Below are 21,149 nucleotides of genomic sequence, written 5' to 3'. Positions count from 1 at the left end.
TAGAGGAACTTATTAAACCATATAATGAGACTGCAAACCAAGGCCAGATTATAGGAAATTTTACAGGACAAATGACACAGTTTCTTCAATAAATGCTGTAAAAGAGAGGCGGAGGGAAACTGCCATAGATTACAAAATACTTAGGAGACATATTAAACAAATGTAATATGTTAACTTTGTTTGGATCTTGATTCAAACAAACCAAGTATAAGAAGACATTTTTTAGACAACAGGAGAAATTTCAACATGGACTACATGTAGTTTTTAAAAAACAGATTGAAAGAACATTAGAGAGGAAATGATAAATGTGGAAGTCATATAAGTATCATCAAATATATAGGCATAGGTGGTAGTGTCTGAAGAAAAACAGTGAATTGAACAGAAAAAAAAATATTAAAAGATAGGTCACATAATCAGAAATAAATATTTGGTCTTTGTCCTAGGTTCCTAACACAGAACTCCTAAAACCCTTGTAATTTCCTGAGTGATAGGAACATCTTGTTCTAATGTTGTGATTCTTGGCAAGCTCCTAGATGGCTTCAGATGGAGGCTAGTTACCAGAAAGATCACACCTTGATTAGAATCCTGAAACTTTCAGCCTCCAACCCCAACTGCTGGGGAGAGGAGAAGAGCTGGAGATGGACTTAGTAACTGATCATGCCTACATGAGAAAACCCTGATAAAAAGCTTGAAATGTTGGGGTTCAAAGAACTTCTGAATTCCTAAATCCATCCACATGCTAGGAGAGGACACAAGCTCCCATGCTCTGGACTCTTCCAGACCTTGCCTTATGTACCTCTTTATCTGGCTATTCGTTTTTTTTTTTATTATTAATAAAGTAGAATAACATTTATTTATTTCTTAAAATTTTTATTATACATGCTGTATTCAAGGAAATTCAAGACCTTTAAAGAACTCAAATTAGATATAAATTAAGTTCAGCTCTGAGCTGGATCCAAGTTATATTTTGGCATAGAAACAGTTAAGCTGCAACTTTCTTTTCCTTATAGGTTACCAACATTTTCTTGATTTCAGCAATAGCCTTCCCTGGATTCAGACCCTTGGGACAGGTCCTTGTGCAGTTCATGATGGTGTGGCAGTGGTACAGAGAGAACGGGTCCTGCAGCTTGGCCAGGTGCTCCTCTGTGAAGTCGTCTCTGGAGTCAATCATCCAGCAGTAGGCCTGCATAAGAACCACAGGCCCCAAATATCTGTCTCCGTTCCACCAGTAGCTGGGGCAGCTGGTGCTACAGCAGGCACAGAGAATGCAGTCGTAGAGCCCATCCAGTTTCTCATGATCTTCTGTGGACTGCAGATACTGCTGCTTGCCTTCCTGGGATTCATCCTTCTTCTTCAAATAAGGTTCAGTGAATTTGTACTGTGCATAGAAGTTGTTCAAATCAGGAACAGATCCTTTATCACATACATATGTGGAAGAGGGTAGATTTTTGAGACTTTATTGAGGGTGGTGTCAATCCTTCAGGTACAAGTTAGAGTGTTGCCTCCGTTGATGTTTGTGGCACAAGAGCTGCAGATACCTTCTCTGCATGATCTTCGGAAGGTCAAGGTAGAATCAATTTCATTCTTAATCTTGATTAAAGCATCCAAAACCATAGGGCCACATTTATTCAGATCAATTTTTCGTAAGTCTGCATACGAGGTTTATCGCCAGCCTTGTTGTATGCTTTATAATATCCTTTATAAGAAACAAGTAAACATAAGTAAAGTATGTTCTGAGATCTGTGAGCTATGTTTTTTTTTTTTTTTTTCTTTAGAGATAAGGTCTTGCTCTGTTGCCCAGGCTGGAGTGCAATGGTGTAATCATAGCTCACTGCAGCCTTAAACTCCCTGGCTCAAGTTGATCCTTCTGCCTCAGCCTCATGAGTAGCTGGGACTAAAGACATGTGCCACCATACCTGGCTAATTTTTTTACTTTTTGTAGAGATAGGGTCTTGCTGTGTTGCCCAGGCTGCTCTCAAACTCCTGGCCTCAAGTGATCCTCCTGCCTTGTCCTCCCAAAGTGCTAAGATTACAGGTATGAGCCACGAAGCCCAGCCTGTGTAAGCCATTCTAGTAAACTGTCAAACATGAAGTGGAGGCGGTGAGAACCCCTGATTTATAGTCAGTTGGTCAGAAGTATAGGAGTACCAGCACTTGTGACTGGTGCTAGAAGTGGGGATAGTCTTGTGGGACTAAAACTTTAACCTATGGCATCTGCACTAACTCATGATAGTGTTAGAATTGAATTGTTGAACATTCAGTTAGTGTCCAGAGGATCAGGGCATTGGTTGTTGGTGCCAGAAAACATCCTAAAATAACATAATAAATTATATATACATCAGTGATAAATCCAGTAAATGAGAAAATGCTAGAGGGAGTCTCACTAAGACAGGAAACAAGTAAGAGATGCCCCCATCTCTGTTACAATTTAACATTGTATTTGAAGTATAGCCAATTCAATCAGATAAGAAAACAGTTAAAATTGTTTTAATTTTGCATAATAATTAGATAGGAAAATTTTAAACTTTCTATTTGTAGATGTTATGATGGCATTCTCAATGATAAAGCAGTATAAAATAATTTAGTAACGTAGAAAGATAGAAGATCAACATGTAACTATCAATACTTTCACATATACAAAAAACCCTAGTTAACTATGGAAAACAGTATGACCGTTTTTCAGTAAATTAAAAATAGAATTACCGAGGCCGGGTGTGGTGGCTCATGCCTGTAAACCTAGCACTCTGGGAAGCTGAGGCAGGAGGATCGCTCGAGGTCAGGAGTTCAAGATCAGCCTGAGAAAGAGCAAAACCCCATCTCTACTAAAAGTAGAAAGAAATTAGTTGGACAACTAAAAATACATAGAAAAAATTAGCTGAGCAAAAGTGGCTCATGCCTGTAGTCCCAGCTACTCGGGAGGCCAAGGCAGGAGGATTGCTTTAGCCCAGGAGTTTGAGGGTGCTGTGAGCTAGGCTGATGCCACAGCACTCTAGCCCGAGAAACAGAGTGAGACACTGTCTAAAAAAAAAAAAAAATAGAATTACCATATGATGCAGCAGTTTCACTTCTGGATATATACCCCAAAGAATTAAAAGCAGGTTCTCAGAGATATCTGTACATCCATATTTATAGCAGCATTATTCATAATAACTAAAATGTGGATGCAAACCAAGCATTCATCAAAAGATGAATGGATAAGGAAAATGTGGTCTATACATACAATGGAATATTATTCAGACTTAGAAAGGAAATTCTGACATGTGCTACAACATGAATGAACCTTGAGGATATTATTGCTAAATGAAATAAGCCAATTGCCAAAAGACAAATACAGTCATATGCCACATAATGATGTCTTGGTCAATGACACATGAAGGATGGTAGCCCTGTACGATTATAATGAAGCTGAAGAAGTCCTATTGCTTAGTGATGTGTAGCCATTGTAACTTTGTAGCACAATGAATTACTCACATGTTTGTGGTGATGTTGGTATAAACAAACCTACTGTGCTGCCAATGGTATAAAAAGTACACGGTAATGTGTTAGGTCTTCACATTCACTCATTGGCTCACCCAGAGCAACTTCCAGCCCTGCAAACTCCATTCATGGTAAGTGCTGTCGACCTAAATAATAAAGAGAGAGGCTCTCTAAAAGAAAATGATGTTTATTTGGGGATAGGGTATTTCAATGGGAATATGTGTGCCATAATAAACTATGTGCATATTCAGGGAGGTAAAGGAAGACAAAGGTTTGTAAAGGAAAAATGAGGAAGATTACATAATTGTTTTGAGATAATTTACTACAAGTGACTCCATTTTAATTCTTTTATGTATTTTTTTCTATTTTTTGAGACACCATCACCCAGACTACAGTGCAGTAGTGTCATCATAGCTCACTGCAACCTCAAACTCACAGGCTCAAAAGATCCTCCTGCCTCAGCCACCTGAGTAGCTAGGACTACAGGTGCACACAGCCACACCTGGCTAATTTTTTCTATTTTTTATAGAGATGGGGGTCTTGCTATGTTGCTCACGCTGGTCTTGAACTCCTGGCCTCAACCAATGCTCCCGCCTTGGCCTCCCAAAGTGCTAGGATTACAGGTGTGAACCACTGCTCCTGACTTCCATTTTCATTCAGATAACTTTCACATTTCCCCTTTTTGGTCAGGATCTTTCTCCAAAAGCATCACTGATCACTCATCCTGTAGTTAGGTTTTGATTGTTCCTCAGTGCCAGGATGGACCTGTCCCTGGTTGCTGGTCCAGCCCCATGTGGGAGATAGTGGTTGGCCTCTAGGAGTCAGTGTCAAAACCCTTTTAGCCACATTTGAGCAACAAGGGAGGTTTGAAGGGAGTGCCTCTCAGCCTAAGTCTACCTGGAGTTCATTGTTAAATTCAATTTTGTCTGTCCTGTAGTCTATCATCTCCAAGTTCTGGGCCAGCATTATTCTGTTAAGAGTTGTACTAACAACTCCTTGAAGCAAGGCAAAAATTTAATAAGTAACAGATACAAAGTTTAGAAGGGAAAATACAAAGTAAAATTAACAGTCAATAATAGTAACGTGGTAGTCCTAGTTCGCATAATGATTTTGAGCCATGAACCTAGTCTCAAAACAACCAGTTGAATAAATCAAATGGCCTTTAACCTATCAAGTGAGAAGATAGGCACTAATAGGTCTGAGAGTCTCATTATGATGTTCAATCTTGTTCTCACTTCTTGAGAAAAGTTGTCTATAGCATGAAAGTGTCCTGGTTTGTAGTTTGAATATCAGCAGTTATGGCATTGAGCAGTTTGGTTTACTTTTTGTGTGGCCCATATATCAGGCATGAGACTTTTTCCTTAAAATTCACTTAGTTTGGCTTATAGGCTTCAGAAAAAGCAGTTCCTATTTTTAGTGATTTCATGGAGGAAAGTTGAGTTGGAGGAACCTAGAAGAATTTGGGATCTAGCCTAGGCTATAGTTTGATAACAAGAACTCAAAAACAATGTATAGGGCTACAATCTTATAATAGGTGTATTATAAATTATCTTTTAGAAAGATAGCCTTTTCTCTCTACATTGATCTTATAGGAATCTCAGATTTAAAACTCTCTTATGGCTAGAAAGCCAAACTAAGGCAGACCGGCTTTTCTTACAGTCTTAATGTTTCTGGGGCTGCCATAAAGTGACAATGTTTATTCCCTCACTGTAAGGCTGGGAACTTTTTTTTTTTTTGAGACAGAATCTCACTCTGCCCGGGCTAGAGTGCCATGGCATCAGCCTAGCTCACAGCAATCTCAAACTCCTGGGCTCAAGCAATCCTTTTGCCTCAGCCTCCTGAGTAGCTGGGACTATAGGCATGCACCACCATGCCTGGCTAATTTTTTCTATATATATGTATTTTTAGTTGGCCAATTAATTTCTTTCTATTTATAGTAGAGATGGGGTCTCACTCTTGCTTAGGCTGGTTTCAAACTCCTGACCTTGAGTGATCTGCCTGCCTTGGCCTCCCAGATTGCTAAGATTACAGGTGTGAGCCACCAGGCATGACCAAGACTGGGAACTCTTGAAGCCAGGCAGTCTATGTACTTTTTTTTGAGACAGAGTCTCACTCTGTTGCTCAGGCTAGAGTGCTATGGCATCAGCCTAGCTCACAGCAACCTCAAACTCCTGAGCTCAAGCAATCCTCCTGCCTCAGCCTCCCGAGTAGCTAGGACTACAGGCACATGCCACTACATCTGTCTAATTTTTTCTATATTTTTTTTAGTATAGATGGGGTCTCAGTCTTACTCAGGGTGATCTTGAACTCCTGAGCTCAAGTGATCCCCCTGCCTTGGCCTAGAGTGAATGCTTGGATTATAGGGGTGAGCCACTGTGCCTAGCCCATTGTATGTACATTCTCAAATATACTATTTCAGTTAACGCCTTGGTAATATAACTAGTGTTTTCAATTGTATCCCGTTATAGAGAGCAAATTTTTATTGATCTTATGCAAATAACCGTATTGCCATAAGAAACCTCATAAATAGTTTCTGAATTTTAGAAGGATTAAGTAGGGAGGAAAAGCAAATGCTTTTACCTTTGTTCACAAAATTATACTTTACCAAATTATTATAAAGTATAAATAGCTTAAGATAGAAAATTTCCCTAAATCTGGAAAACAAAACATTTTAAGAACCAACAATGTTTTAAAACAAAGGTTGAAAAACATTATTGTCACCAGTTATGCAATCTCATGTAGTTATGTTTTGTTCAGCTTGATTTTAATTAGCAGTTTTATGAACTTATCAGTTTCTTTATTACAATTCTGGAAAATGTTTATTTAGTTCATTGATCTTAAAGTTATTAGAAACTTGTATTAAGAGTACTTATTCCAGTCTTTTCCATGAGTCTACAGTTGCCCATAGAGAAAAAAAATCGAAATTATGTATTACAGAGACTTAGACTAGCCATGGTTAAAAATATAATGAAAGTTCATTATAGTCGTCAATTAACAAAGAAATGTGGTTATTTTTGTGGCATAAAATATAATAATCAGGATTATGACTGATGACATACTAGATTTTTAAGAATTTTATACAATTTCAATACCATACCCATAAATGTAATTGAAACAAAATCTACCATTACTTATTATTTGACAATACATTCTATATAATTTAATACAGCAAACAAACCTAATTATTTAACATCTCTACAAGATGAAGGATATATCCTTTGAGGCTATCCAGGGGTTCAACTGGAAAATGCCAAAGTTAATTGTAAGTGAAAAAGACTTAATTGACAATATCTATCCTGGAGAATCCTGCCAAAAATGTCAAAAGGTTCAAAACATCTGATCAAAACAGGATTACAGGTCACTGTGAAATCCTAAATGTTAAATCATTCATTTAACAAGAGTGATAATCAGACTTTAAAAGCAATACAGAAAAAAAAAGCAATAGAGAAAGTTACTTGAATGTAAAAACCTTTACCCTTTCAAAGCTCAGTTTTCCTAAGTAATCAAAAAACTTAATAAAGACAATGCAGGAAATTATCTTGATAAAAGATAAAATCTTTGTTTTTAGGCCAGTTACAAAAATAGTCAAAGGGAAATAAAAACCTCCTACAGTGTTATTGCTTCTCTTTGTTGAAAGTTCATTTAGATAATCTGCAAGTCAAACCTGATGAAAAGGTACTTGAATTCAGTCAAATACAGAAAGAGTGTGTGTCCACGGTTATTAGTGTATAACATATTATAAAGAAATGTAAACAAGAAAACTAGCACCTTCAGCAGGGGAATACGTGTCCTCTTAGTAACAAAAAGCACGAGAAATTTCCTAGTTACATGGAACAATTCAGACACATCAAAAAAGCCAATGTGATACCATCTCACCCCAGCTAAAAGGGCTTTCTTCAAAAAGACAGGCAATAATGAATGGTGTGAGATGATGTGGAGAAAGGGGAACCCCCATACACTGTTGGGAGGAGTGTTTTAGGTTTTTTTTTTTTTTTTTTTTTTGAGTCAGAGTCTCACTCTCTTGCCTGGGCTAGAGTGCTGTGTCGTCAGCCTAGCCCAAAGCAACCTCAAACTCCTGGGCTCAAGCGATCCTTCTGTAGCTGGGACTACAGGCATGCACCACCATGCCCGGCTAATTTTTTGTATATATTTTTAGCTGTCCAATTAATTTCTATTTTCAGTAGAGCCGGGGTCTTGCTCTTGCTCGGGCTGGTTTCGAACTCCTAACCTTGAGTGATCCACCTGCCTCAGCCTCTAGGATTACATGCATGAGCCTCAGTGCCCGGCCATAGGTTATTTTATTTTATTTTATTTTGAGACAGAGTTTCACTTTTGATACCGGGGTTAGAGTGCCATGGTGTCAGCTTAGCTCACAGTAACCTCAAACTCCTGGGCCCAACCGATCCTGCTTCAGCCACCCGAGTAGCTGGGACTACAGGCATGCACCACCATGCCCGGCTAATTTTATATATATATATATATATGTTTAGTTGGCTAATTAATTTCTTTCTATTAATAGTAGAGACAGGGTCTCGCTCTTGCTCAGGCTGGTTTTGAACTCCTGATCTTGAGCAATCCACCCACCTCAGCCTCCCAGAGTGCTAAGATTACAGGCGTGAGCCACTGCGCCCAGCTGGCCATAGGTTATTAAGTATGGAATATTCAATGTCCTTAAGTACTAAGTTTGACAGTATCTCTGACGTTTCACTTTGACACTTTTTTTCCCCTCTCTCTCTTTATTGTGAAGGTGCACCCTCCGTCTTTCAAACACACGTTTTGGCTTGTGTTATCTTTCAAATTTTTTTTAAGAGCAATTTTTGTGAAACCACAGATAAACCAAAAATTAGTGTTATTTTTTAATATGACTTCCATCATGGAACCAATGCAGCCTAGACAGCAGAAAATATCAACGAAGTGTTTGGCAAGTATCTGGCTAATGAACACATAGTATGTCCATGGTTTGAGAAGTTCCATTCTGGAGATTTTATTAGGTCATTGAATATGAAATGTTCGATTTTGAATCAAAAGTGTAGTTTATTATATCTCAAACAAGAAGCAGTACAATTAATCAAGGTGTGTGCCTAAACTATCAATACAGTTTTGCCACTTAACAGTAGCTTGTTTATGCCAGCAGCAAAGAAGTCTGGAAAGTGAGAGGCAATGAAATAGCAAAAGGCATTTTCCACAGGCCTGTTGAGAACTGAATGTTTTTCCTTGCAAGAAGTTGTCCAAAGCCTGGAAGACATGGAAGTCAGTCAGTGCAAGGTCTGATGAATACTGTGGATGACAGTTTCCAAGTCCAGCTTCTGTAGTTTGAGCAGTGTTGTTTTTTGTGACATGTGGTCTTGCAAGAGGATTGGCCTGTCTCTGTTGTCTCTGCTGCTTAATCACAAGCGTCCTCAGCATTTCATCCAATTGGTTGCAGTAGACATCGGCTATAATTGACCAGGTTTCATGAAGCTGTAGTGGATAATACCAGTGCTGGGCCAGCAAAGAGATATCATTCGCTTTTTTTTTTGGCGAATATTTGGTTTTGTACTGTGTTTCGGCACTTCATCTTTATCCAACCATTGTGCTGAATGCTTGCGATAATCAAAATATTGTCAAAAAACAAAAGGCTTGCAATTGTTTTTCATCACACATAACAAAACAGTGTAGAAATGGTTTGCCTTTATGTCGTGACAGCAAAGAAAGGCAAGCTTTAAGATGAGTTCTCTTCGGACAGTTGTTTAATTCATGTGGAACCGATCTATCCAGCTTCTTTACCTTGCCCAGTTGTTTCAAATGGTCCAATATTGTTGGAATAGTAACGTCAAACCTTGCTGCTAATTCATGAGTAGGTTGAGACGGATTCGCTTCTACTACAGCTCATCCTTATCCAGCTTGGTCTCAGGTTGCCCATGTGGCTCATTTTCAAGATTAAAATCACCAGTATGGAACTTCTCCAACCACCCACATACTGTGTGCTCACTAGCCACACCCTTCTCAAACACTTCATTGATATTTTGAGCTGTCTGCATTGGTTCCACCACGGAACTCGTTTTTGAAAATAACACGAACCCTGTAATAGTCTGAAATTCAAAAAAAGAAAGAATTTTTGACTTATCCATAGCTTCACAAAAATGCTCTAAAAAAATCTGAAAGATAATCACAAGCCAAAGTGTACATTTGAAAGACTGAGGATGTACCTTCACAATAAAAATAAAACAAGAAGTGTCAAAGTGAAATGTTGGCGATATCAGCTGTCAAACTTAGTACTTAAGGAAATCACACATGTCATACTTAATAACCAGTCAGGTTTCTACATAACATGTTTTCAATTCTTGTGGGTATGTATATAGAAATGGAATCACTGATCAACTGATAACTATATGTTAAGCTTTAAAAAAATTTTTATGTGTAAATATTATGGATACATAATATTTGTATCTATTTATAGGGTACATGTGATGTTTTGATATAGTCATAGTATGTGAATTAATCAAATCAGGGTAATTGGAGTATCCATCACCTCAGGCAGTTATCATTTCTTTGTGTTAGGAACATTCCACTTATTTAGTTATTTCAAAGTATACCCTAACTTATTATTGATTATAGTCACTTTGTTTTGCTATCAAATATTGTTCATTCTAATTATATTTTTGTACCCATTAATCATCCCCACTTTATCCCCCCCTCCTCACTACCCTTCCCAGCTTCTTTTTTTTTATTTTTTTAACATTTTTAATATTTTTATTTTTTATTTTCTTATTTTTTTTACTTCAGAAGCCATCATCATGAGTTGTATCTTCCCAGCTTCTGATAACCACATTCTACTCTCTGTCTCCCTGAGATCAATTTTTAATATTTAATATTTAGAAACAACTTTTAAATAAACTCTGAATTAGACAAAATTATTTTTTTCTCAATAAAGAACATATTTATTTATTTATTTCAGCATATCCTGTGGGTACAAATGTTAAGGTTATGTATATTGCCCATGCCCCTCCTCCCCCCTGGAGTCAGAGCTTCAAGCGTGACCAAGAACATATTTTTAATGCCTTTCTTATAATTTTTCTCATCATAAACACATCTTACTTTTTTTGGTACACTTTATATACAGAAATGTATATAAATTAGAATTTTTTAAACTCTTATAACCTTAATTTCTAGCAAGAAATGTTGAACTGTCACATATCAGTATTTTGTAGATAAGAACCATTAAGTTTTTTGAAGGTTGGGCGCAGTGGCTCACGCCTGTATAATCCTAGCACTCTGGGAGGCCGAGGTGGGTGGATTGCTCAAGATCAGGAGTTCAAAACCAGCCTGAGCAAGAGTGAGACCCCGTCTCTACTAAAAATAGAAAGAAATTAATTGAACAGCTAAAAATATATAGAAAAAATTAGCCAGGCATGGTGGCACATGCCTATAGTCCCAGCTACACAGGAGGGTGGGACAGTAGGTTAGCTTGAGCCCAGGAGTTTGAGGTTGCTGTGAGCTAGGCTGACACCATGGCACTCTAACCCAGGCAAGAGACTGAGACTCTGACTCAAAAAAAAAAAAGAGTTTTTTGAAACATGTTTTCTCATAACTTAAATTTTATGTGTATTAATAGATTCAAATATATTTATTCTTTCTATAAAATGTAAGAAGCCAAAAATAAATTTATATTTATGTTTAGCAAATTCAGTTTTTGCAAATCTTATTTGGAAATGGATCCAGATATTTAATAAGTATTTGTCACTTAATTTAACATAAAATAACTTTAAGATTTCAAATTATTCCTCGTGGCTCCCTGGTCATCTAGTGGTTAGGATTTGGCACACTCACAAATTAGCCCTCGTTAGTATAGTGGAAAAAAAAAAGAAGTTAAATTTTAAATTTATGTTAAAAATTTAAAAATAAATAACAAATTTTTAAATATTTCAAATTACATGAAAAAGTTTATTTATAAACATCTACTCCATTTATATTTACCCAATCTATTTATTCATACCAGTTATACCTAGATCTCTTATGAAAGCTGAGATATTAGACAAAGCTAGTCATCATTTCAAATTATTTCTTTGGTAACTATTTTTACAGCCTATGACTATGGGTATTTTGACTATAACTCAGAAGATACAGTTGTTTTTATTAAATCAACAACATTAAGATTATTCTGTTTTTAGGCTGGTTTTATAGTTTTATAATCTTTGTGTCACACTTTGACATCTTAAAATGTCTAGGAGAGACAAATATAAACTGTCTGAGCAGTAAATCCAGGCAAAAATGTATGCTGACAGTTCTGAAGGTATTTTTATTTTTATTTTATCTACAAATTTAAAATCAACTTATTTATCAAAATTTACTTAAGTCACATGAACTAGAAGGCATTGGTCAAAGACTTCTAGTTACTATATATTTTATATGAACACTCATTTATCTAAGCCAATCTGAATAGAATTCTTTAAGGATTTCTGGAAAACTATGCCAGATTTTACCATGTAGACATAGCATATAGTATAATACATGTACATATGCATAGACACATCTGAACACATATACATATACGAAGATCATATAGCTTTCACTTTAGAATTTTAGTCATGAGATATGAATGCAACCTCATTGATTTATAAAGACAGTTAGATCCAAATTATATTCTAACAAAATAGGACCCGTTCACATTACTAAATTTTATTTGCTCTGGAAGGTAATTTCATGAAGGCCACTGTGCCTGGCTGATTTTTCTTTTTTAAATTGTTCTTTTGTAGAGATGGGGTCTTGCTATGTTGCCCAGGCTTGTCTCAAACTCCTGGGCTTAAGCTATCCTTCCACCGTGGCCTCCCAGAATCTTGGGATTACAGGTGTGAGCCACTGAGCCTGGCCTTACAGTTTTATTTTTCAAAAACCTCTTTTTGTCTTTTATTCAGTTTTAAATGAATTCACGGTTAAATGGTCAAATGTTCACATTTTAGTTGGAACTGGCTGAATTATATAAGAAAAACAAAATCTCAAAGTTACCTTGAATTAGAGACAAATCTATTTTTTTGTTTGCCCATCTGGTTTGCTTGACTAGTCAATGTAGGCAGGGAAGCATTTTACAGTGTTTTCTTTGTTTTTATTCTTTATTTTTTAGCCCCTGTGTGGAAGACAAAGCAATTTTTATGCTGGACAGAGATATATTATGGCTCTGAGCTCACGATTTTGACCTATCTGATCTGAGAGCCTGACTTTTATAAACACATCTAATTTTTATTCTCTTAGAAGATCAATTTTTCAATTAATTCTTTCATCATCCTAAGCAATTGTTAGTCAGGCAAACCTCATTTTACATTTTCAAAAGCTGTCTACCTAAAGGATTATTAGGAAGGATGAAAAAAAAAGAAAAGGGTCTCCCTTGTTGGTTGTCATGGAGCTGTTGTAATTTGTAAAGCTATTAATTTGAAAGTCCATTAAGACTTTAAAAAAATCTTGGCTAGAATGCCATAAGCAGTGAGTTTTTTGTTTTGTTTTTGTTTTTTTGAAACAGTCTACTTTGTTGCCCTGGCTACAGTGCAGTGGCATCATCATAGCTCACTGCAACCTCAAACTCCTGGGTTCGAACCATCCTCTTGCCTCAGCCTCCTGAGTAGCTAGGACCACAGGTGCGCACCACTGCGCCCAGCTAATTTTTCTATTCTTAGTAGAAACAGGGTCTTGCTTTTGCTCAGGCTGGTCTCAAACTCCTGAGCTTAAGCAATCCTCCCTCCTTGGCCACCCAGAGTGCTAGGATTACAGGCATAAGCTACCACACCCAGCCAAGCAGTGAGTTTTATTTCAACACCTGCAGAAGAGTCAAGATTCAAAGTAGGCGGGGAAAAAAAATAGAGACAGAGAACTTAGAAGTTCTACATGTTAACACTAGGGTTTTTTTAGAGAGTTCAAATAATGACCATTTGAGCTCTGAATTTCCTTCGATGTAATTTGCCCATCCATTACTGGCCACAATGTAGTCAGCTGGAATCCCAGAAAACCTGGCATGACTTTTTTTTTCTTCTCTGCCCCATATGATCTGCAGGAACTGGCATGCTGTAATGTTGCAACATCAATTCCATTTCTTCTTAATCTCTTGAGAGCAGAGAAAATCCTACAAATTTTGTCAGAGAATGTCAGGAGTTTGGATCAGTGTTTTAGATAGTGGTAACCATCCTAATGGCTTTTAATTAGCCATCCTGCACCCACAATTTTGAATGTTTATTTTTGCTTTTGGGAGATTTTTATAAATAAACAAGGAAAAAGAGCCAAGTAATTTACAGATGTGTGTAACCAAACCAAAATTAGACCAAAACCAGAGTGCTTACAAAAATTTAACCCAGGTGTGCAGATCAAATAAAATATTAAACCAGGTGTGCAGAAAGAATCAAAAGTAAATTTACTAGAAAAGACATTTCGAGAGACAGGATGTAAATTCTGTAGAAACCAGAATACTCAAACCAGAAGGACACTTATGTTTGATACCAGAAAGGACTTGCCAGAAAAGACAAAAAGTCTTTTATCATCCCAGGAGGGATGTAAGGTCCTTTATTAAGATAGCCTTTTCCTCCTCCCTCCCTCCCTTCCTTTCTTCCTTCCTTTTAGAGATAGGATCTCACTCTGTCACCCAGGCTGGAGTAGAGTCAGGATCTTACTATCTTCCACAGGCTGATCTCAAATTCCTGGCCTCAGGCAATCCTCCTGCCTAGGCCTCCCAAAGTGCTGAGATTACAGCCAAGTGCCACCGTGCCCTGCCAAGGCAGCCTTATAACCAAAATAAATCCCAAGTAAAGTCAAAACAGTTCTATCCAATATAAAGGAGGTTTGGCCTGAGAAAAGACTCACCAGGGCAGAAAAGGCAAGCTGTGGAAGTGGAGAGCTCAAAGGGCTCAAGTGAATGCTGAACACCAGTTCCAAGAATTGTTGATTCCTTCTGAAAGTACTCTTGCTTCAGATCCCACTTCTGACACCAGTTATGTCAAAGTAAATAACAGAGAGAGGCTCACTAATAGAAAATGATGTTTATTTGGGGATAGGAACTGCAATGGGAATATATGTGAAATAGTAAACCATGTATACATTCAGAGAGATAAAGGAAGACAAAGGTTTTTAAAGGAAAAATGAGGAAGATTACATAAGTGTTTTGAGATAATTATCATTTGGTACAAGGAACAATAACAAGGGTGATGCTAGCCAGAGGTTGTATAGGCAGTTGCTGGGCAGATATCTTCACAGAAGTATTTTTTGTGTAAGGTTGCAATGGCTTTTGTGTAAGGTTGTGATTTTTGCAGTCTTCTGTGATAGTTCTTGTAATCAGGCATATGGGCATGAGAGCTCTCCTTTCATGGCATTCCCTGGCTGTATTTGTCAAAGTTCTTTTTTTAAAACACAAGCAACCTCATTTTAATTCTGACAACTTTCACAGTGCCCTATATAGGTATGACATTTTTTTATCTTTTATACAGCATTTTTACTGTACCTTCTCTATGTTTAGGTAGATGTAGATATACAAATAACCATAGTGTTACAATTGCATATGGTATTCAGTATAGTAACATTCTGAAAAAGTTTGTAGCTTAGGAGCAATAGCCTGGATGTGTAGTAGGCTGTACCATTCTAGGTTTATATAAGTACACTCTGTGATGTTTACACAAGAAAATCACCTAAGTACACATTTCTCAGAATGTATCCCTGTCATTAAATGACACATGACTTACTGTGATTCCATTTTTATGAGTTACTTAGTTAGAATATTAAAAACTGTAAATTAAGACAAAAAGTAGAATGGTGGTTACCAGGGTCTGTGGGGAGTGAAAAATAGAAAATTATTGTTTAATGGGTATATTGTTTCAGATTTGCAAGATGAAAAGAGTTCTGGAGATGAAGGGTGGTGATGGCTGCACAACAGTATGAATGTACTTCATACCACCAAACTATACAATTAAACCAAACTATACAATTAAAACGATTAAGATTATAAATTTTGGTTTTGTGTGTATTTACCACAATATAAAAAAAACTTGAGATACTAGTTAAAAGACATGATGAGGCCGGGCGCGGTGGCTCATGCCTGTAATCCTAGCTCTTGGGAGGCCGAGGCGGGCGGATTGCTCAAGGTCAGGAGTTCAAAACCAGCCTGAGCAAGAGCGAGACCCCGTCTCTACTATAAATAGAAAGAAATTAATTGGCCAACTGATATATATATAAAAAAAAAAAAAATTAGCCGGGCATGGTGGCTCATGCCTGTAGTCCCAGCTACTCAGGAGGCTGAGGCAGGATCGCTCGAGCCCAGGAGTTTGAGGTTGCTGTGAGCTAGGCTGACGCCACGGCACTCACTCTAGCCTGGACAACAAAGCGAGACTCTGTCTCAAAAAAAAAAAAAAAAAAAAAAAGACATAATGAAAGAGAAAGACCCATGTACAAAAGCAACAGAAAGATAAAATACTTTTATTTTATTTATTTATTTATTTATTTATTTATTGAGACAGAGTCTCAGTGCCGTGGCATCAGCCAAGCTGAGAGCAACCTCAAACTCCTGGGCTCAAGTGATCTTCCTGCCTCAGCCTCCCAAGTAGCTGGCACTACAGGCATGAGCCACCATGCCTGGCTAATTTTTTACATATATTTTTGGCTGTCAGGCTAATTTCTTTTTATTTTTAGTAGAGACAGGGTCTCGCTCTTGCCCAGGCTAGTCTTGAACTCCTGACCTCGAGCGATCCTCCTGCCTTGGCATCCCAGAGTGCTAGGATTACAGGCGTGAGCCACCGTCCCCGGCCAAAAAAGATAAAATACTTTTAAACATCAACTTAACAAGAACTATAAAAACCTATGTGGCCGAGCGCGGTGGCTCACACCTTTAATCCTAGCACTCTGGGAGGCCGAGGCGGACGGATTGCTTGAGGTCAGGAGTTCAAAACCAGCCTGAGCAAGAGCAAGACCTCGTCTCTACTATAAATAGAAAGAAATTAATTGGCCAACTAATATACATAGAAAAAATTAGCCTGGCATGGTGGCACATGCCTGTAGTCCTAGCTACTCAGGAGGCTGAGGCAGCAGGATTGCTTGAGCCCAGGAGTTTGAGGTTGCTGTGAGCTAGGCTGACGCCACGGCACTCACTCTCTCACTCTAGCCTGGGCAACAAAGCAAGACTCTGTCTCAAAAAACAAAACCTATGTAAGGAAAAAGTTAAACCATTCCTGAAAGACACCAAAGTAAACTTAACAAATAGACATACTTTGTTCTTGGACAGGGCAGTTAACGTCTAAAAAGGATGTCAGGGGTTTCTAGTCTATCATGTAAGGGGCTTAGAAGTCACCCCGACATCCCTAAAGTAAGTAGAAAGCTGAGCAAATTGAAAAATCAACTCTTCTTAGGTACATTAGAGCAGTTTGAGAGCAAATTGCTGCCCCCGAAGTTGGAAGGACAGGCAGGAAGACATAGATAATCACAGCTTATAGGAGAAACCCACACAGTACCAGTGCTGGGGTAGGAAAACCTGCACTGTAACTGATGAAGGCTCAGTGTGCTAGAGGCTCAGTGTGAACAACTATGATAGTTAAAAACTCCAGGGAACTTCCAATTTTTGTGAGTTTAATTTCCAGGAGCTCTACAAGATTCTCACAGCAAATGTCAGAGAAAAATCACCCTTGTGCTTCTTGCAGGGGGAGGGGAAAGGATCCATTTTGCCAGAGCATTTTGTTCTAAACAGGGCCTACGTTAAAGAGAAACTACCTGATAGTGTCTAGGCTACAAAGTAAGGAATTGCTCAGAGAATGATAGAGACATGTAAAAAAAAGACTCATGATCCATCTTGAAGTGATTCCCATTGGCCATACTGAGATACTTTGGGCATCCAAAACAATAATACTGGTAATGGATTCTAAAACAACACTTAAAAAATTATGAATCATAGCAATGCTCTAAAAGAAACAGGGGACAGGAAGGTTTTTTGTTGTTTTTTTTTTAAATACAGAAGAATGTCAGCTAATAAATGAAGAAGTATAGAATTAGAAAATCAATATTTTGCAAACTCCACTGTAATAAGTGATTCAGGCAAAGGTCACCAATGGACACTAATGCCATTAGATGAAATGTTGTTGAAGAGCAAAATAGTCACAAAGTACTAAAGTATAACTCTCACATTGCTTATAAATTTCAAAGAGGAAAGCATATCTTTATTAATAGAGATATCTGGCAGATACTACGTGACCCAAGTGATCAAACTTACCATCACTAAACTGATACTATGTGCCTCTTGATGGGATTTGATGGTAAGTACACAGCATTACTTATTTAGTATTCTTTGACTATAATTTTAACCTGAATCTAATCATGAAGGAAACATCTGTCAAACCCAGATTGTGAGACATTCTATACTATGAAACAATTGGCAGTAGGCTCTTCAAAAATGTCAATGTAATGAAAGAAAAAAAGATAGAGGATTGTGCTACAATTAAAGAAAATTTAAGAGACATAACAATTAGGAGCAGTAAGTAATCCTCAGTAAATTCTATACTTAAAAAAACTATTGGGAGGCCAGGTGCAGTGGCTCACGCTTGTGATCCTAGCACTCTGGGAGGTCGAGGTGGGAGGATCATTCGAGCTCAGGAGTTCGAGACCAGCCTGAGCAAGAGCAAGACCCCGTCTCTACTAAAACTAAAAAGAAATTAGTTGGACAGCCAAAAATATATAGAAAAAATTAGCTGGGCATGGTGGCGCATGCCTGTAGTCTCAGCCTTCCAAAAGGCTGAGGCAGAAGAATTGCTTGAGTCCAGGAGTTTGAGGTTGCTGTTGGCTAGGCAGATGCCACGGCACTCTAGCCCAGGCAACAGAGTGAAACTCTGTATACAGAAAAAAGAAACAAAAAACAAAACAAAACTATTGGGTCTGGGTGATGTGGCTCATGCCTGTAATCCCAGCACTTTGGGAGGCCAAGATAGGAGGATCGCTTGAGGCCCAGTCTGGGCAACATAGTGAGACCCTATGTCTACAAAAGATAGAAAAATTAGCCAGCCATGGTGGTGTTTGCCTACAGTCCTGGCTACTGGGGAGACTGAGGCAGGAGGATCGCTTGAGCCCAGGAGTTTGAGGTTGCTGTGAGCTATGATGATGCCACGGCATTCTAGCTCAGGCAACAGAGTGAGACCCTATCTCAAAAATAAATAAGTAAACAAACAAAATTAAAAAATTATTGGGACGATTTGGAACATTTTAATGTTATTGTATCAAAGCTAAATTACCTTGTTGTACTAACAGTATTGTAGTTATAAAGAATGTCCTAGGCCGGGCGCTGTGGCTCACGCCTGTAATCCTAGCTCTTGGGAGGCCGAGGCGGGCGGATTGCTCAAGGTCAGGAGTTCAAAACCAGCCTGAGCAAGAGCGAGACCCCGTCTCTACTATAAATAGAAAGAAATTAATTGGCCAACTGATATATATATAAAAAATTAGCCGGGCATGGTGGCGCATGCCTGTAGTCCCAGCTACCCGGGAGGCTGAGGCAGAAGGATCACTCGAGCCCAGGAGTTTGAGGTTGCTGTGAGCTAGGCTGACGCCAGGGCACTCACTCTAGCCTGGGCAACGAAGTGAGACTCTGTCTCCAAAAAAAAAAAAAAAAAAAAAAAAAAGAATGTCCTAATTCCAAGAGAAGCATGTTGAAGTATTTATGAGTGAAGTGTCAGGATTCTGCAACTTACTTATAACTAGTCAAAAATACAAATTTTACAGATACACATATATGTATTTATATTATATATAATAAGAGAGATAGAAATATACAGATAATTTTTTTTTTTTTGAGACAGAGTCTCGCTTTGTTGCCCAGGCTAGAGTGAGTGCCATGGCATCAGCCTAGCTCACGGCAACCTCAAACTCCTGGGCTCAAGCGATCCTTCTGCCTCAGCCTCCCGAGTAGCTGGGACTACAGGCATGCGCCACCATGACAGGCTAATTTTTTCTATATATATTAGTTGGCCAATTAATTTCTATTTATAGTAGAGACGGGGTCTCGCTCTTGCTCAGGCTGGTTTCGAACTCCTTACCTTGAGTAATCCACCCGCCTCTGCCTCCCAGAGTGCTAGGATTACAGGTGTGAGCCACTGCGCCCGGCTAATACAGATAATTCTGATGGTTAATTTCAAGCCTTAATTCATCTAGGTGATAGTACCCAGCAATTTAATCAAACAATAATTAGGTATTTATTTATTTATTTTTTTGGAGACAGAATCTTGCTCTGTTGCCAGCCCCTACACTGCATAAGCCAATTCCCTAAAAGAAATATATATATATATATATATATACAGATTCAGTGAGAGAACTATATCTATATACAAATACAGATGGGACAGGCACTGTGGCTCGTGTCTATAGTCCCAGCATTCTGGGAGGCCTAGGAAGGAGGATTGCTTGAGCTGGGCTGACACCATGGTACTATAGCCCTGGCAACACAGTGAGACTCTGTCTCAAAAAAAAAAAATCTTCTATTAGATGCGGTTTGTCTTTCACTCTCTTAATGTTGAATGTTTATGAATAAAACTTCTTAATTATAATATAAATTATATTTTCCTTTATGTTTAGTACTTTCTATGTTCTGTTTGAAAAATCTTTGCTTTCCCCAGGGTCATGAAGCCCTTCTTTTATGTTTCCTTCTAGAAAGTGTACTTTTTCCCCTTTGATATTTAGAATTATAATCCATTTAGAATTGATGCTTCCATATGGTATTAGGTAGCAGTCAGTCAAGATTGATTTTGTCCACATTACTGTCCAATTGACCCAGTATCATTGACTGAAAAGGCCATTCTTGCGCCTTTGCTGAAAATCAAGTTGCTGTATTTGGCAGGTCTTTATCTGGACTCTTTCTTCTATTCTTATGCACCAGGTAAATGAGGTCCCTGCACCTCATAATGCCCTTTCCTGTCATTTCTCCATACTTCTTTCAGAATCATCCTCCTGGGGCAGATATCATTATGTCACTCCTAATACATACAAAATAAATTGTTTTCAAGGCCAACCACAATCTGAATCCAACCCATATTGCTAACATTAAATCCCACCAGCATCTGGCACAAGAATCTTCAGTCACTTAGGCTCAGTCATGCTGAGTCCCTGGTCCAAATCTGGTTAAATCTCGTATTTTAGAAATCTCATGCCCATTACTGCCTGGTGAATGGAATGAATCTTGTTGCTTTCAGCCTGATTGTCTAGTGGGACTGTAATATATTTATGATGCTACAGCTTGTCCCTTGATCCCTGACTCCGACTTCACATTTGCCACAGAGTCCTGATTCCAGTTCGGTTCCCTTACTGATGATAGTGCAGCCCTGGCATTCCTTCTTGGCTAGGGCCCCAACACCAGGCTTGAATATTGCCAAAATGTTTTTCACGAGGCTAAAAACATTTCCATAAAACCTTTAACCACTGAGTGGGATCTAGTCCAAACACTTCTTTTTTTTTTTTTTTAAGACTTAAAAAAAATTTTTTTCAGCATATTATGGGGGTACAAATGTTAAGATTACATATATTGCCCTTGCCCCCCTCCTAAACACTTCTTGAAAAAATCATGTACCCCTATGGTTGGCTCCACATGTGAGCCCTACCTGGAGATTCCAGCCATGGCGTCTACCTCTTCTATGTTTCCTTCCCATCACTTGGTAATGTGTAATCATTTATGCATTTGTTTAATCCAGGGGTCCTCAAACTTT

At 38.2% G+C, this 21,149-nt stretch overlaps 1 pseudogene; it reads right to left on the bottom strand.

Moving 5' to 3' along the window:
* Window positions 1-824: 824 nt before the first annotated feature.
* LOC142871968 (succinate dehydrogenase [ubiquinone] iron-sulfur subunit, mitochondrial pseudogene) lies at window positions 825-21,061 on the bottom strand (annotated as a pseudogene).
* Window positions 21,062-21,149: the final 88 nt, after the last annotated feature.

This window comes from Microcebus murinus, chromosome 7, assembly GCF_040939455.1.
Source record: "Microcebus murinus isolate Inina chromosome 7, M.murinus_Inina_mat1.0, whole genome shotgun sequence".
In the NCBI taxonomy this organism is placed as follows: Eukaryota; Metazoa; Chordata; class Mammalia; order Primates; family Cheirogaleidae; genus Microcebus; species Microcebus murinus.
The sequence above is the reverse complement of the archived record's forward strand: the minus strand, read 5'-3'. Positions and strand labels throughout refer to the sequence as shown.